Source organism: Mandrillus leucophaeus, unplaced genomic scaffold (assembly GCF_000951045.1).
Source record: "Mandrillus leucophaeus isolate KB7577 unplaced genomic scaffold, Mleu.le_1.0 Scaffold747, whole genome shotgun sequence".
Taxonomy (NCBI): domain Eukaryota; kingdom Metazoa; phylum Chordata; class Mammalia; order Primates; family Cercopithecidae; genus Mandrillus; species Mandrillus leucophaeus.
The window spans coordinates 442,809-457,351 of record NW_012108108.1 but is presented as its reverse complement, the minus strand read 5'-3'; the positions used below and the strand labels follow the sequence as shown (position 1 = coordinate 457,351).

Below are 14,543 nucleotides of genomic sequence, written 5' to 3'. Positions count from 1 at the left end.
GCCCCTGGGTCCCAAGGCAGGCGTGGGCGCCCGCCGGTTGCCGTGGCAACGAGGCTGGCTGCAGTCGGGTAGGCAGAGCCGCGCTGGTGGGCAGAGAAGAGATGCCCAAGGAGGAGGCGGTTGGCTTTGTCTGGATGCCCAAGCCCAGACCCAGATATCCAGGCCTCCGCTCCCTTTCCTGAAAGGGTGCTATGCTTCATAAAAAGTGAGATTAGAACACGAGAGAGGATAATATTTTTAATGGAATCAGGGAATATGAAAAGCAGTACATGCAAAGAGGGAAAGATACTGCAGTCCTGCAGTTCGACCTCTGCAGAGGACATCTGGAATGCTATGGTCCAACATGAAAAAGAAGAAATAAGCGATGAAGGGAGGCACCCAGTCAGTGGCAGAACCGAGACCAGAGCCCAGGCCTCTTCGTAATCAGTCGTCTTCACCCCCTTTCCAAGGAGAGAGGTGCTTAGAGGCCTAGACCAGGCCTCACAGGTTTGGAGGAAGGGCACCAGAACCGCTACTACCCGCACCTTTTCTCTGCCAGGCTGATTTCTTCCTTTCTTTCTTTTTCTTTTTTCTTTTTCTTTCTTTTTTTTTTGAGACAGAGTCTCGCTCTGTCGCCCAGGTTGGACAGTGCAGTGGCGCGATCTCCGCTCACTGCAGCCTCTGCTTCCCAGACTGAAGTGATTTTCGTGCTTCAGCCTTCCAAGTAGCTGGGATTACAGGCATGCGCCACCACGCCCGGCTGGTTTTTGTATTTTTTTTTAGTAGAGACGGGGTTTCTCCATGTTGGCCAGGCTGGTCTCGAACTCCTGACCTCAAGTGATCCACCTGCCTGGGCCTCCGAAAATGCTGGGATTACAGGCGTGAGCCACCGTGCCCGGCCTTGCCAGGTTGATTTCTGTCTGTGGTTCTCATGGGCAAAGATGACTCTCCTATTTACTTTGCATATTTAGGCTCTCAACTTGTCAACTGTTGCCAAGTTAGGTATTTTTGATTGGGTGGAGAGTAAGGTAAAGGAAGAATAGAAATTCTTGGAACTTTCATAAGTGCCCGGAATCTCTAGGTGTCTGTGGTTTGACCATCTTCTCAACACCTCCCCTTCCCCCCATTCAGTTGGTGCCAAGTCCTTGGCAGCGTTACATTCTTTTTTCTATTTTTATCACTACCACTCTAGTTTTGGGTTCCATGACCTAGTTTTGGGCTCCATGGATTATTTTGAGGGCCTCCTGGCCACACCCTGGGCCCTTGTCCTCCACACCCTGTCTCCACCATTTACCCCATCCTGTAAGCAGCCTACATCTAATGTTGCTGGCCCCCTGCTTAAAAAGCCCTGGAAGGTTCCTCACCGCCTATGGAATGAAGTCCAAACTCGTCACTATGACTTTCCCTGTGCCCTCCCCCATGGTTTCCTTTCTTGGTTTTTCTCCTTCATCACTTCTTCACTCATGTTTCAGCCAGATGGGACTATGTGTTACACACTGAACATTTTTCCTTGCCTTCACACCAGCTTCAAAGACATATCCTGAGCCAGGCAGAGTCTAGACAAATGTACTTAACAGAAGTCTTTCCATTGAGCACATTCCCATCTGAACTTCACTGGTCCTCCAGCAGCCCCTAGAATCTTTTCATCCCTAGTAGCCCAATCCATATTCTGTTCGTGTTCTCAGCTGATTATCAAGTATGCCTTAGTAAAGCATTAACTGATAATTGACGTATTAACTGATAAGGATGTAACCTAAGAACTTGCCTCATGGTTTTTGCCTTTCAAAAATATAAACTTTGGGCCAGGCATGGTGGCTCATGCTTGTAATCCCAGCACTTTGGGAGGCCAAGGCAGGGGGATCACCTGAGGTCAGGAGTTCAAGACCAGCCTGGCCAACGTGGTGAAACCCCATCTCTGCTAAAAATACAAAAATTAGCCGGGCGTGGTGGCGGGCACCTGTAATCCCAGCTACTCAGGAAGCTGAGGCAGGAGAATTGCTTGAACCCAGGAGGCAGAGGTTGCAGTGACCTGAGATTGCACCACTGCACTCCAGCCTGGGCAACAAGAAACTCTGCCTCCCCCCAAAAAAACAAAAAAACAAAATAAAAGGTTGGATATGCACACTGGGTCGAAACTATAATAGTGAAATGATAGGTAGGGAACTTGTTCTGTTGGAGCGAGGACCCACCTCAAATAAAAATAACAGAGAAAGAAGTTGAAGCCCAGGTTCTCACCTTGTTGAAGGTAAGGGACATGACCAGAACATATGGTAAGTACCAGAACCAGGGCTCAAAAACAGGGCTTTCCACCTCCAATAACTTGATGTTGCCCACTACTAAGAAAAGCACCTTGGTACTTCCTGTACCCAGATTTGTCTCCTTCTACTTCAAGATCTATATAAAATAATAATATCTCAAAAGATTACTGTGTGAAATAAATGAGAGAGGACAAGCAAAGCATTTCACGTCATGCTTGGCACATAGCACTCAGTAATTGGTGGCTTTGCTTTATAAGGCATATCTTAAGATTTTATTGCATGTGAGTGTTAACCATAAATATTTAAAGATTTTTATTTTTTATTTTTTTTATTTTTTGAGACAGAGTCTGTCACCCAGGCTGGAGTGTAATGGCGTGATCTTGGCTCACTGCAATTGCCGCATCCCAGGTTCAAGTGATTCTCCTGCCTCAGCCTCCTGAGTAGCTGGGACTACAAGTGCGTGCCACCACGCCCAGCTAAGTTTTGTATTGTTAGTAGAGACAGGGTTTTGCCAGGTTGACCAGGCTGGTCTCAAACTCCTGACATCAGGTGATCCACCTGCCTCGGCCTCCTGAAGTGCTGGGATTATAGGTGTGAGCCACCGCACCCAGCCTAAACATTTTTAAATAACAAGATCTAGAGAAATCACTTCATATCTCAGCTTTAAACTCTTCCACATGTCAAGTGTTCTTGAAAATTAAGTTCGATGAAAAAATCATGGTGCCTTTGAAAGAGGGCAGTTGTGCCCAAGGTCAGCTCATGAAAAGCTATAGAACAACTCCAACTTTAGTGTTTAATGAGTAAATTTAAGCTAGGCACATAAACTACAAATGAGATTAGTTCTGTCATTAAAAAGCAAAGTCCTTAGGAAGAGAAATATTAAAATGAAGAAGAAAAACTTCTCCTGGTTGGGGAAAGGATCCTACTCTTCATTATTTCCTGCACAATGTTCCTAGTAGAGATGAATAAGTAAAAACAAAACTTAAGACTTAAGTACATGGTAGATTCTAATGCTGCCTCCTGCTGCTCTAACAAAATACCTTAGACTAGCTAATTTGTAAACAACAGAAGTGTATTGCTCACAGTTCTGTAGGCTGGGAAGTCCAAGATCAAGGCATCTGCAGATCTGGTGTCTGGTGAGGGCTTGGTGCGTTTTGTATATAACATCTTCTTGTTTCATCCTCATATGGTGGAAGGGACAAACTCCCTCAAGCCTCTTTTATAAGGGCCCTCATCCCATTCATCATGGTGAAGCCTTCATGACCTAGTCACCTCCCAAATGCCCCGCCTCTTAATACTGCTACAATGGGAATTAGGAGTCAACATGACTTTTGGAGGAACTTAAGCATTCAGACCATAGCAAGCATCAAAAAGTTCCTTAATTATATCCAAGAGTTCTGCAAAGAATAACTACAAGTATAAAATTTCAAAAGTAGACTGTGTATTAAGTTTCAGAAATAACACTTCTGAGGGAAACATTTAATGCAAGGAGTAAGCTGTGCAAAGAGTAGGCATACATTCTGAGTCTCCCAAGGTTTTTGAGGCAGGGATATCCAGTAGCTTCCTGGACACCTGGCCCAGCTACTCAGTTGAGCTGGAGCAACCCACCCTCTATCTGCCTAATATTTTCTCTTCCTAAGAGAGAGAGAGTGTCTAACTAAGAGAGTCTCTTTGTAACTAACTATTCAGAAGCTCTCCTACTCAGCATAGAGTTTTATGCCAAGTGACTTCAGAAGCAGATGGCCTCCCTCCGATACAACTTAAAGTTGGTCATTTTTGCCTTGGTCATGGGACCTTGCCATGACTAATGGGTTCCTGTTCTCATCATTGAGGCCAGTGTGGTGTTGCCTTCATCCATGCATACAGCATGAACAATGGCAGTTTGTTTGCAAAAAGAATCTCTACAAATAGCTTTCCTGAGAAGGGGACTGTGGACATGTGACTCCTTTAGGGCTCCATGGGTTCTCCTCCAGCATGCCGTTGTGCAGGGGCTTCACCTGACTCATTTTCAAAACTGGCTAATGACTTACTGGGTATACCAGGGGTCGCTGTGACATTCTGCATTCATCTTGTAGCTATATTTGGCCAGACTGTGGGTATGCAATGTGACAATCTCTCAGTGTCACTCATTAAAAGTCATCCTTTACTGATGTCATTAGATGGTTAGAGAGCTTGGTAGGCTTTCAAAATGAGCCTTCTGGATTATGTACATACAGTTGGCCCTTAAACAGCATGAATTTGAACCGCCCAGGTCTACTTATACGTGGGTTTTCTTCCACCTCTGCACCCCCTGAGACAGCAAGACCCACTCCTTGTTTTCCTCCTCCTCCTCAGCCTACTCAGCATAAAGACAATGAGGGTGAAGGCTTTTATGATGATCCACTTCCACTTCATGAATAGTAAATATATTTTCTCTTCCTTATAATTTTTTTTTGACAGGGTCTTGCTCTGTCGCCCAGGCTGGAGTGCAGTGGTGCGATCTCAGCTCACTGCAACCTCCAACCCCCAGGCTCAAGTCATCCTCCCACCTCAGCCTCCCAAGTAGCTGGGAACACACGCACATCACCATACCTGCCTAATTTTTTTTTTTTTTTAGAGATGGGGTCTCCCTATATTGCCCAGGCTTGTCTGAAAATCCTCAGCTCAAGCGATCCTCTCGCCTAGGCCTCCCATAATTCTGGGATTACAGGCATGAGCCACCCGCACCCAGCCCAATAATAGCCATTCTAAATAGGGAGAGAGAATATTTCATTGCGGTTTTGATTTGCATTTCTTTGATAATAGTGATGTTGAGGATTTTTTATATACCTATTGGCCATTTTTATGTCTTTTCTTCAGAGATGGCTATTCAGCTCATTTGCCCATTTTTAAGTTGGAGATATATTTCCAACCTAAATGTGCGTGTATATATATCCAACTTAAATGTCTATATATATATATATATATATATCTGTTGTTTGAATTCCTAGTATAGTCTGAATATTAATTCCTCGTCAGATGAATAGTTTGCAGGTATTGTCTCTCGTTCTTCAGGTTGTATCTTCACCCTGCTGATTGCTTCCTTTGCTGCACAGAACTTTTTTAGTTTGATATAATCCCATTTGTCTGTTCGTATATTTATTGCCTGTGCTTTTGAGGCATATTCATAAAATCTTTGTCAAGACCAATGGCCTCAAGTGTTTGCTCTATGTTTTCTTCTAGTAGTTTCATAGTTTCAGGTCTTAGACTTAAGTCTTTAATCCATCTTGAGTTTATTTTTGTATATGGTGAGAGATAGGGCTCTAGTTTAATTCTTCTGCATGTAAGTAACCAGCTTTTCTAGCACCATTTATTGAAGAGACTGTCTTTTCCACAATGTATATTCTTGGTACATTTGTTGTAAATCAGTTGGCTGTAAATATGTAGATTTAGTTCTGGGTTTTCTGTTCCATTCCGTTGGTCTCTGTGTCTCTTTTTATGCTAGTACCATGCTGCTTTGGTTACTATAGCCTTGAAGTATATTTTGAAGTCTGGTAGTGTGATGCCTCCAGCTTTGTTCTTTTTGCACAGGATTGCTTTGGCTATTGGGGTCTTTTGTAGTTCTGTATGAATTTTAGTATTGTTTTTTCTATTTCTGTGAAGAATGTCATTGGTGTTTTGATAGCAATTACGTTGATTCTATAGATCACTTTTGGTAATATGGTCATTTTCACAATATTAACTCTTCTAGTCTATAAACATGGGATGTCCTGTGAGATGTCCAAAGACATCCCATGTTCACAGACTGGAAGAATTAGTACACACAAACACACACACACAAGTATGTACATATTCCGATGGAGGTTACTGAAGACCCAGGATTTGGTCCCTGGTTTTGTAGGATCAGAAAATTCACTTTATTTAATTCAGAACTGACCTCTTTAGAAATTGATTCTTAATAACCCCACTCAGAAGAGACCGTTTGTTATCCACCTGACCAAGTTATTATTTTATCTCAGAGAATAAAGTTGGCAGGCTGAAACTGGTCATGTGCTTGAGGTACTTCCTCCTGGTGGAAAGGCATTCCTAGGGGATCAAATTAAAGATCTGAAGGTTTGATGAATATTAAATTACATTAAAGGGAATTGAATGTCCTTTTTTTTTTTTTCTTTGAAACAGACTCTTGCTCTTTAGCCCAGGCTGGAGTGCAATGGCGCGATCTCGGCTCACTGCAACCTCCACCCCCGGGTTCAAGCAATTCTCCTGCCTCAGCTTCCCGAGTAGCTGGGATTACAGTGCCCGCCACCACGCCCGGCTAATTTTTGTATTGTTAGTAGAGATGGGGTTTCACCATGTTGGCCAGGCTGGTCTCAAACCCCTGACCTCAGGTGATCTCCCCACCTCAGCCTCCCAAAGTGCTAGGATTACAGGCGTCAGGCACTGCGCTTGGCCTGTTCTTAAGGGATATATCTAGCAGGTTGAAGAGGCCTTAAGGAATGATCTTCCTCCCTTCCAAGGACATTTCAGTCTGAATGACTGATTTGGATTATTTACCTCAAAGTTTTTGGAGACTTTTACCACATCTTTCTTTCAGGTAAATGCCATTTTGCTGAACTTCAAGGGACCATTTCTCTTATGCCATTGACAGCATAGTTTGGAGTTGAGAAGACCTGGGTGAAAATCCTAGCAGTGGGATTTGCTGTATCATAGCGAACAATTCTCAGCATCCTTTGAATTTCGAGATCCCCGTAGTTAAAAATGGAAATAATCAGAGCCTTCTCAATGGATTGTTGTGAGGATTAATGAAACAGTGTATGTAAAGTTTCTGGCATTGTGCCTGACACAGTAGCTGCTCAACAATGGTAGCTATCATTATTGCTTACATCATGTACATAGATTTCATTCTCCTTGCTGAGATGAGACACCCTGAATTACATCACCCATGCATTTATAAAGCATCTCTAAAAGCTGTTACTTTGGCCGGGCACAGTGGCTCACACCTGTAATTCCAGCACTTTGGGAGGCCGAGGCGGGCAGATCATTTGAGTTCAGGAGTTCAAGACCAGCTTGGCCAACGTGGTAAAACCCTGTTTCTACTAAAAATACAAAAATTAGCTGGGAGTGGTTGTGGGTGCCTATAATCTCAGCTACTGGGGAGGCTGAGGCAGGGAGAATTGCTTGAATTTGGGAGGTGGGGGTTGCAGTGAGATTGTACCACTGCACTCCAGCCTGGGTAACAGAGTGAGACTCTGTCTCAAAAAATAATAATAATAAAAAATAAATAAAAGCTGTTACTTCTTTAAAATGCTCCTGATATCTTTGTGGTTAATTTTATATTGATTACTTTTTATGCTGAATTTCAGAAAGTGACATTTTATGATCTCATCTCTGATTTTTGCTAGAGATCATCTAATTTTATGAAACTGAGAGTGTATCCGGTTTAGGGCTTGCAGTCACCCATGAACTGTGTGAAATTTAGTAATGTCTGTTGGGCTTTCACAGGGCAGATATTTGAGATCCAATTCTTTTGTAGAATAAAATAGACGCCATTAGAGACTGGCAAACTTCCTACAATTAATTATAATTTTTTTAAAAAGCATGTCCTCTGGGAGATCCCTTAAAATTTTCCTCACTTGTAATTGTAGCTGATCTATTGTGCTGTTTTACAAAGAGGGGGCAAACTCATTAAAGTTTTTGGATCCTATAGTACTGAAATATTTCTCAAAAGTTCACATGGGCTTTGATTTATTTATCCGTTTTGGAAGCTTCAGACTTTTCAAACCCTTCATTATGGCCATTGATGCATCTGATACAAGATTGGATGTGATTGTAGGAACTTTGAGAACATAAAACATACTGCTTTTTTGAATTTCTGAAAAATTCTTACCAAAAGGAAGAATTTGACTTCTGTCCAGAAGGAGTATCTGATTTGTTTGGACTTTGGATAAACTCGAGCTATAAAACTTTGGCCAAGAGTTTGATTTGTGGACCGATCATCAAGCCGTGAGCTAGACTTAGGCTTCAGAAAGCGATGTCAGTGTCAAGAATCCCCACATGAGCATTAAATATGCTTCTGGACAGATAAATGCTCAAGCCAAAAAAAAAAAAAAATCCATCTCATCAAGAGGGCAGAGGAACGTAAGCACTGAGCAACTTCTGAACCTTCAGGAAGTGGACGCTACCCCATGACATTTTGTTTTTTTTTTTTTTTTTGAGACAGTCTCGCTCTGTTGGCCAGGCTGGAGTGCAATGGTGAGATCTCAGCTCACTGCAACCTCTGCCTCCCAGGTTCAAGCAATTCTTCTGCCTCAGCCTCCCAAGTAGCTGGGATTACAGGCATGCACCACTGTGCCCACCTAATTTTGTACTTTTTTTTTTTTTGAGACGGAGTCTCCCTCTGTCGCCCAGGCTGGAGTGCAGTGGCACAATCTCCGGCTCACTGCAACCTACGCCTCCTGGGTTCAAGCAATTCTTCCGCCCCTCCAGGTTTTTAAAGCAATTCTCTGCCTCAGCCTCCGGAGTAACTGGGATTACAGGTGCATGCCACCAAGCCCGGCGACTTTTTTTGTATTTTTAGTAGAGACGGGGTTTCACCATCTTGGCCAGGCTGGTTTTGAACTCCTGACCTTGTGATCCACCCGCCTTGGCCTCCCAAAGTGCTGGGATTACAGGCATGAGCCACCGCGCATGACCTAATTTTGTACTTTTGATAGAGAAAAGGGGACCCCCATACACTTTTGGTGGGAATGTAAATAGTGTAACTACTATGGAGAACAGTTTGGAGGTTCCTCAAAAAACTAAAAATAGGACATATGATCCAGCAATCCCACTGCTGGATATATATCCAAAAGAAAGGAAATCAGTATATTGAAGAGATATGTGCACTCCCATGTTTATTGCACCACTGTTCACAATAGCTAGGATTTTTTTTGTTTTATTTTGAGACGGAGCCTCACTCTGTCACCCAGACTGGAGTGCAGTGGCATAATCTTGGCTCACTGCAACCTCCGCCTCCTGGGTTCAAGCAATTCTCATGCCCTAGCCTCCTGAGTAGCTGGGACTACAGGCACGCACCACCACACTTGGCTAATTTTTGTATTTTTAGTAGACACGGGGTTTCACCATGTTGGCTAGGCTGGTCTCGAACTCCTGGCCTCTAGGGATCCACCTGCCTCGGTCTCCCAAAGTGTTGGGATTACAGGTGTGAGCCACTGTGCTGGGTCTCTGACAATAGCTAAGATTTGGAAGCAACCTAAGTGTCTATCAGTAGATGAGTAAATAAAAAATGTACATAAACACAATGGAGTGCTATTTGGCCATAAAAAAGAATAAGATTCTGTCATTTTCAGGACCTTGGATGGAACTGGAGATCATGTTAAGTGAAATAAGCCAGGCACAGAAACATTGCATGTTCTCATGTATTTGTGGGATGTAAAAATCAAAACAATTGAACTCATGGACATTAAGTGCAGAAAGATGGTTACCAGAGGCTGGGAAGGATAGTGGGGAGGGGGTGGAAGGAAGGAGGATCATGTCAATGGGTAGAAAAAATAGAATAAGACCTACCATCTGATAGCACAACAAGGTGACTATAGTCAATAATAACTTAATTGTACATTTAAAAATAACTAAAAGAGGGCCAGACGCGGTGGCTCACGCCTGTAATCCCAACACTTTGGGAGGCCGAGGCAGGCGGATCAAGAGGTCAGGAGATCGAGACCATCCTGGCTAACACGGTGAAAACCTGTCTCTACTAAAAATACAAAAAATTAGCTGGGCGTGGTGCTGGGAGCCTGTTCAGGTATTCAGCCAGCTATTCAGGAGGCCGAGGCAGGAGAATGGCATGAACCTAGGAGGCGGAGCTTGCAGTGAGCAGAGATGGCACCACCGCACTCCAGCCTGGGCGACAGAGCGAGACTCTGTCTCAAAAATAAATACATACATACATACATACATACATAAAAATAACTAAAAGAATATAACTAGATTGTAACACAAGGGATAAATGCTTAAGGGGCTGGATACGCCATTCTCCATGATGTGATTATTATGCATTGCATGCCTATGTCAAAACATTTCATGTATCCCATAAATATATACACCTACTATGTACCCACAAAAATTAACAATTAAAAAAAATTAAAAAATAAATGTACACTGACTGACAAGTACTAATAAGTGCCAGGACACTAATAGGGTGCCACAGCAGAGAATGCTGGGAGCAGCAGGGAGACCCTATTTACACAGGTAGTCAAAGATGACCTCTCTGTGTGAAAGCTGAAGGATGAAGAGGAGCCAACCTCCGAGGGGGAGAAAACAGGACTGAGATGATTGTAAGGTGAGAGAAAGCTCAGGGGATTCAAGAAAGCTTGAGGTGTGGCTGGAAGACTATTGTGAAGGAAGCCTGATGAGGTTGTAAGAGTTGGAGTTGGGTTTTATTCTAAGTACAATGGAAAGCCATGGAATGGCTTTCAAGTGTATGTGCGTTCCTCTGTGTGTATGTGTGTGCATGCATGTATATGCACATGCGTGTGTGTGCATCTGACATACCGTCTGGAGCATATTGTAGAGACCCATGAGGAGGTTCCCCACTAGAATTGGTAGTTATGACCTCGTGATCCCTACTCCAGCCTTTGATGAAACGGCAAAATGTCACTCAAGCATGAGCTTGTCCATTAGCATGAGACATGATCAAAGATGAATTATCAAAGAAATTTTCCCCAGTTCCGGGACACACACATGACCAGATGTTCCATGGTGAGTAGCATATCCTGATTTTTTTTTTTTTCCTGACACTGATTTTCATTCTTGTTGCCCAGGCTGGAGTGCAATGGCCCAATCTGGCTCACTGCCACCCCTGCCTCCCAGGTTCAAGTCTCCCTGCCTCAGCCTCCCGAGTAGCTGAGATTACAGGTGCATGCCAACGTGCCCAGATAATTTTTGTATTTTTAGTAGAGACAGGGTTTCATCATATTCGTCAGGCTGCTGACCTCATGTGATCCGCCTGCCTCAGCCTCCCAAAGTGCTGGGATTACAGGCGTGAGCCACTGTGCCCGGCCGCATATCCTAATTTTTAATTTCCAGCTTCTTGTTCCAATACAGTCCTCATAATGGCCCTTACTGATGGACCTTTGTTGCATCCTGGGTCTGACTCCTTTTACTCCCCTCTCTTTTCTTTCTCTTTTGATCTCTACCTCTCCTTCCTCTTCTCTCCTTTCCCCTCCCCTCTCCATCCTTCTTCTCCTTCTCTTCTTTCTGCCTTTCTCATTAGGAGTCAAAGTTCCTTGCCAAACCACAGCGCTTAGGTTTCTATTTTCCCGAACAGATTTCTTGGCTGGTTTTACAGACTTTTGCATTAGTTCTCTCTTCTGCTTCTATGTAGTCTCTTCTCTGTTTCCAGTCACTGCTCCTAGACACCCTCCTCCCCTCCCTCAACAAGCCGAACCCCTAGGTTACAAAGTTTGAAAAATGTCAACAGGAAAAAGGGCTCTTCCTCTAGCCCTGTAAAAAAGAAGATGTGAAGGAGTTAACCTCCAGTGACATCAGTCTCCGGCCATCAGTACAGTGAGGCAGTTCTTGAAAACCAGACAGAACAGAAGGTATCACTGTGCAACATCCCTTCTGTGGCTCACGGCGCCCTCTGAGTCAGAATAATGAGAGAACATTCTTAAAACATGACCTAACCACGCTCTGTCCTCAAACAAATTCCTGGATGTGTGTGGAGTAAGCTCTCCCAGCAAGCCTGAGCACAGACGTGTGGGGCGGGCTTGTTAGCACTCTTCTGAGTTGCTGCCTTGGCAAAGCCACCTTCCCAGCCAGTTCATTTGTATTAAAGTAAACTTTTAAAAATAGCCGGTTGGTCTGTCCGGCAATATGCTCTGGGCCTCTCATGGCTGTACTTTCATAGTTTTATATTGTGGCGACTGGGTCTCTGTCTTGAGGGTATTTGGGGGCCTTTGACTTCACACTGTAGCAGGAAGAAGTTATGCAAAAATTCTTGTCAGACATAGAAAAAAGGAAACAGGATATCATTCATTTCCAGAATGGAGCAGAGTCACAATTGTGATTGCAGAGTGTCCTTTATTTCACCCACGCCTGAAGTTGTTTGTGTGTGTTTGTGTGTGTGTGTGTGTTTAACACAGGCGGCTTATCTGAGTGATTTTAAGAAATTAATTTAATTGAAAAAATGATTAAATTACAAAGAGAGGAAAAAGCATTTGGTTGGCATCACATGGGGTCAGAGGCCACTGCTAATGCAATATTTCATCAATTGCCTCATTGCTATTCTTTCAATGATGTGATTTAGTTTCTCAAATAGCTCTTATCATGGCGGGCTTGCCTTGGATACATTGTACAGAGGCCTTATAATCATTACAATGTATTTACTTAGAAATTTTAAAAGCAATTAAGCCCTTTTAGATATATTTGTGTATGTGCATGTGTGTGTGTGTGTGTGTGTGTGTGTGTGTGTGTGTGTACACGTCCACAGAGGAATTTTATAAATGTCCGGACGAGGGTTCTGAGTGAACACTAGGACAAGTGTTGAATTTATCCACTGTAGTGCCCTTCATGCATTTCAAAGAGCTCCATGCAGACTCATGTTAAGCTTTTTTCATGCCCTTTGAATATACCACTATCTCCCTTTAATACACTGAAGAAACAAGAGGACAAAGAGTCTCCCTGTGTTCCTTATCCAAGGCCACACAACTGTTGCTGGAACCTTGAGCTTTCTGAGTGCCAGGCACTTACTTGCAGTATATCCCGAATGCTGGGATATGGTGGAGGTTTAGTTTGTTAAAAAGCGTGATAGCCCTATGATTGTGGGAAAAAATTTTGACACACTTTGCTTTTTGTTTTCATGTAGATCAAGTCATTAGAATGGTCTTTCTCTTAGAAAGCTACTGAGGTTGGGTTAAACAGTAACGGGTGCTCGGGAAAGGGTAGAGCAACATTTTGGCAGCATATGAACGGGTATGTGTACATATGGGTGGTAATAACGCATGCCCTGACCTGTCCTATGCCTCCTCCCCTTTACCTTTGTTTCAAAATGTTGTGTCCAGCATTTAAAAATGCAGGCACAGTTTGATGCAGGTGTTTGCAACCTCCTTCACCCCAAATGTCATGGTGGCGGGGGATGATAGGCTCTCTTAGCATCCCACCTCCCTGTGCTGCATGAGATGGGAAGGCAAAATCATGTATTCATTCATCAAATGCTTATCAAGCACCGAAGCGCTATGTACTCTTCGAGGTTCTGTGGATTCACAGAGGAGTGATATTCAGTCTTTGTGCTTGCGGGGAGGAAGGAAGTAAACAAGGCCATAGAGTAAGCTCTACAATAGAGGTAGGTGTGGGCCTGGGTTGGGGGCGCGCACAGGGGAGATGAAGGAGAGGAAAAGGAAGGTTCTCACAGTGAGGGATGGTGAAGGGCCTCCAAGAATTGCTGGAGGCCCCATTCAGTGGTGCGTGCTGGGCGTCAGTTCCCCCCCAAGAGGGAGCATTTCTCGGCAGCACCAAACACTGACTAGACCTTAAGCTAGATGACGTTTGTTGTCAACTCCCCCAGCCTTCCCGTCTGTGCCCTTTCCCTCCCTGTCTGGAAGGAGGCTCCCAACAGCCTTTTCAAAATCTGCTTAGGGCAGCTACACATAATCAATATTTATTGAATCAAACTGATCTGAAAAATATTCACACTATAGTATAAATGGCTCATACAGGGTACACCTGGGCACATGTGCCTGGAAGCCTCAAGCTAAAAGAGCTTTCGCCAGCTCACCAGGAGAGCTTCGTAGCATGTTGCACGCTCCTGCACCCCGAGTGCACATTTTCTGGATGGTTGCCCACTTTTTCTGTTCTTTAAGCTGGCTCTACTTCCAAACACCCAGCCTTACATGTTTTCCCTTCCTTGCCCACTATTGTGGCTATATGATAAGGCAGGATGAGGGCTGATAACTGCTAGTCTCAGACCTTTTGGCTGGAAATGCCACAAGACTACAACAACTGCTTTGAAGCCTGGGAGAGACCAGTGATGAAAAACAAAGTTGTGACTGGGCGCAGTGGCTCACGCCTGTCATCCCAGCACTTAGGGAGGCCAAGGCAGATGGATCACTTGAGGTCAGGAGTTCAAGACCAGCCTGGCCAACATGGTGAAATCCTGTCTCTACTAAAAATACAGAAATTAGCTAGGAATGGTGGCACATGCCTGTAATCCCAGCTACTTGGGAGGCTAAGGCAGGGCAATCACTGGAGCCCAGGAGGTTACAGCAAGCTGAGATCATGACACGCACTCCAGCCTGGGTGACAGAGCAAGACGCCATCTCAAAAAAAAAAAAAAAAAAAAAAAAAAAAAAA

At 43.9% G+C, this 14,543-nt stretch overlaps 1 long non-coding RNA gene across 1 annotated transcript in view; it reads left to right on the top strand.

The window, feature by feature from the left end:
• The first annotated feature begins 82 nt into the window (after window positions 1–82).
• LOC105529070 overlaps window positions 83–14,543 on the top strand; it is a 28,400-nt gene continuing 13,939 nt past the window's right edge. The window contains exon 1 of the long non-coding RNA XR_001004448.1: window positions 83–538. This is a non-coding gene — a long non-coding RNA (uncharacterized LOC105529070). The remainder of the gene's footprint in view (window positions 539–14,543) is intronic.